The sequence below is a fragment of the Platichthys flesus genome, chromosome 22, assembly GCF_949316205.1.
Source record: "Platichthys flesus chromosome 22, fPlaFle2.1, whole genome shotgun sequence".
In the NCBI taxonomy this organism is placed as follows: Eukaryota; Metazoa; Chordata; class Actinopteri; order Pleuronectiformes; family Pleuronectidae; genus Platichthys; species Platichthys flesus.
The window spans coordinates 14,478,042-14,480,541 of record NC_084966.1 but is presented as its reverse complement, the minus strand read 5'-3'; the positions used below and the strand labels follow the sequence as shown (position 1 = coordinate 14,480,541).

The 2,500-nt window shown below is 48.6% G+C and overlaps 2 protein-coding genes, 8 non-coding genes and 6 pseudogenes across 10 annotated transcripts in view; 15 read left to right on the top strand and 1 right to left on the bottom strand.

Moving 5' to 3' along the window:
• LOC133933439 (zinc finger protein 260-like) overlaps positions 1-2,500 on the top strand; it is a 627,571-nt gene that overhangs the window by 348,589 nt on the left and 276,482 nt on the right. The window lies entirely within an intron of this gene.
• LOC133933462 (histone H4-like) overlaps positions 1-2,500 on the bottom strand; it is a 556,161-nt gene that overhangs the window by 499,809 nt on the left and 53,852 nt on the right. The gene's annotated exons all lie outside the window — the stretch shown is intronic.
• On the top strand, positions 32-140 carry LOC133943049 (5S ribosomal RNA; annotated as a pseudogene).
• Positions 203-321, top strand: LOC133943942 (5S ribosomal RNA; annotated as a pseudogene).
• Positions 384-502, top strand: LOC133939288 (5S ribosomal RNA; annotated as a pseudogene).
• Positions 565-683, top strand: LOC133946512 (5S ribosomal RNA). The gene has a single exon (XR_009918202.1). It is a non-coding gene; the product is annotated as a 5S ribosomal RNA (ribosomal RNA).
• Positions 746-864, top strand: LOC133935021 (5S ribosomal RNA). The gene has a single exon (XR_009913181.1). It is a non-coding gene; the product is annotated as a 5S ribosomal RNA (ribosomal RNA).
• Positions 927-1,045, top strand: LOC133946455 (5S ribosomal RNA). Its single transcript, XR_009918147.1, has one exon. It is a non-coding gene; the product is annotated as a 5S ribosomal RNA (ribosomal RNA).
• Positions 1,108-1,226, top strand: LOC133935482 (5S ribosomal RNA). The gene has a single exon (XR_009913623.1). It is a non-coding gene; the product is annotated as a 5S ribosomal RNA (ribosomal RNA).
• Positions 1,289-1,407, top strand: LOC133945631 (5S ribosomal RNA). The gene has a single exon (XR_009917360.1). It is a non-coding gene; the product is annotated as a 5S ribosomal RNA (ribosomal RNA).
• LOC133942816 (5S ribosomal RNA) lies at positions 1,470-1,588 on the top strand (annotated as a pseudogene).
• On the top strand, positions 1,651-1,769 carry LOC133944559 (5S ribosomal RNA). The gene has a single exon (XR_009916344.1). It is a non-coding gene; the product is annotated as a 5S ribosomal RNA (ribosomal RNA).
• On the top strand, positions 1,832-1,949 carry LOC133943471 (5S ribosomal RNA; annotated as a pseudogene).
• LOC133943681 (5S ribosomal RNA) lies at positions 2,012-2,130 on the top strand. The gene has a single exon (XR_009915964.1). It is a non-coding gene; the product is annotated as a 5S ribosomal RNA (ribosomal RNA).
• Positions 2,193-2,301, top strand: LOC133943540 (5S ribosomal RNA; annotated as a pseudogene).
• Positions 2,364-2,482, top strand: LOC133934909 (5S ribosomal RNA). The gene has a single exon (XR_009913074.1). It is a non-coding gene; the product is annotated as a 5S ribosomal RNA (ribosomal RNA).

The following is a 2,500-nucleotide window of genomic DNA, read 5'->3' as shown; positions in this document are numbered from 1 at the left end:
TATAAATAAGGTTCAGAGGGTGGACTCTTTCGCTTACGGCCACACCAACCTGAATACGCCTGATCTCGGAAGCTAATCAGGGTCGGGCCTGGTTAGTACTTGGATGGGAGACTGCCTGGGAATACCAGGTGCTGTAAGCTTTTTTCCACTTTAACCTGACGTATTTACATGTATAAATAAGGTTCAGAGGGTGGACTCATTCGCTTACGGACACACCAACCTGAATACGCCCGATCTCGCCTGTTCTCGGAAGCTAAGCAGGGTCCGGCCTGGTTAGTACTTGAATGGTAGACTTCCTGAGAATACCAGGTGCTGCAAGCTTTTTTCTTCTTTTACCTGACGTATTTACATGTATAAATAAGGTTCAGAGGGTGGACTCATTCGCTTACGGCCACACCAACCTGAATACGCCCGATCTCGTCTGATCTCGGAAACTAAGCAGGGTCGGGCCGGGTTAGTACTTGGACGGGAGACTGCCTGGGAATACGAGGTGCTGTAAGCTTTTTTCCACTTTTACCTGACTTATTTACACGTATAAATAAGGTTCAGAGGGTGGACTCGTTCGCTTACGGCCACACCAACCTGAATACGCCCGATCTCGTCTGATCTCGGAAGCTAAGCAGGGTCGGGCCTGGTTAGTACTTGGATGGGAAACTCACTGGGAATACCAGGTGCTGTAAGCTTTTTTCTTCTTTTACCTGACGTATTTAAATGTATAAATAAGGTTCAGAGGGTGGACTCATCCGCTTACGGCCACACCAACCTGAATACGCCCGATCTCGTCTGATCTCGGAAGCTAAGCAGGGTCGGGCCTGGTTAGTACTTGGATGGGAGACTGCCTGGGAATACCAGGTGCTGTAAGCTTGTTTCCACTTTTACCTGACGTATATACATGTATAAATAAGGTTCAGAGGGTGGACTCATTCCCTTACAGCCACACCAACCTGAATACGCCCGATCTCGTCTGATCTCGGAAGCTAAGCAGGGTCGGGCCTGGTTAGTACTTGGATGGGAGACTGCCTGGGAATACCAGGTGCTGTAAGCTTTTTTCCAGTCTTACCTGACGTATTTACATGTATAAATAAGGTTCAGAGGGTGGACTCGTCCGCTTACGGCCACACCAACCTGTATACCCCCGATCTCGTTTGATCTCGGAAGCTAAGCAGGGTCGGGCCTGGTTAGTACTTGGATGGGAGACTGCCTGGGAATACCAGGTTCTGTAAGCTTTTTTCCACTTTTACCTGACTTATTTACATGTATAAATAAGGTTCAGAGGGTGGACTCATTCGCTTACGGCCACACCAACCTGAATGCGCCCGATCTCGTCTGATCTCGGAAGCTAAGCAGGGTCGGGCCTGGTTAGTACTTGGAGGGGAGACTGCCTGGGAATACCAGGTGCTGTAAGCTTTTTTCTTCTTTTACCTGACGTATTTACATGTATAAATAAGGGTCAGAGGGTGGACTCATTCTCTTACTGCCACACCAACCTGAATACGCCCGATCTCGTCTGATCTCGGAAACTACGCAGGGTAGGGCCTGGTTAGTACTTGGATGGGAGACTGCCTGGTAATACCAGGTGCTGTAAGCTTTTTTCTTCTTTTACCTGACGTATTTACATGTATAAATAAGGTTCAGAGGGTGGACTCAATCGCTTACGGCCACACCAACCTGAATACGCCCGATCTCGTCTGATCTCGGAAGCTAAGCAGGGTTGGGCCTGGTTAGTACTTGGATGGGAGACTGCCTGGGAATACCAGGTGCTGTAAGCTTTTTTCTTCTTCTACCTGACGTATTTACATGTATATATAAGGTTCAGAGGGTGGACTCATTCGCTTCGGCCACACCAACCTGAATACTCCCGGTCTCGTCTGATCTCGGAAGCTAAGCAGGGTCGGGCCTGGTTGGTACTTGAATGGAAGACTGCCTGTGAATACCAGGTGCTGTAAGCTTTTTTCCACTCTTACCTGAAGTATTTACATGTATAAATAAGGTTCAGAGGGTGGACTAATTCGCTTACGGCCACACCAACCTGAATGCGCCCGATCTCGTCTGATCTCGGAAGCCAAGCAGGGTCGGGCCTGGTTAGTACTTGGATGGGAGACTTCCTGGGAATACCAGGTGCTGTAAGCTTTTTTCCACTTTTACCCGACGTATTTACATGTATAAATAAGTTTCAGAGGGTAGACTCATTCGCTTACGGCCACACCAACCTGAATACGCCTGATCTCGGAAGCTAAGCAGGGTCGGTCCTGGTTAGTACTTGGATGGGAGACTGCCCGGGAATACCAGGTGCTGTAAGCTTTTTTCCAATTTTACCTGACGTATTTACATGTATAAATAAGGTTCAGAGGGTGGACTCATTCGCTTACGGCCACACCAACCTGAATTCGCCCGATCTCGTCTGATCTCGGAAGCTAAGCATGGTCGGGCCTGGTTAGTACTTGGATGGGAGACTGCCCGGGAATACCAGGTGCTGTAAGCTTTTTTCCACTTTTAACTG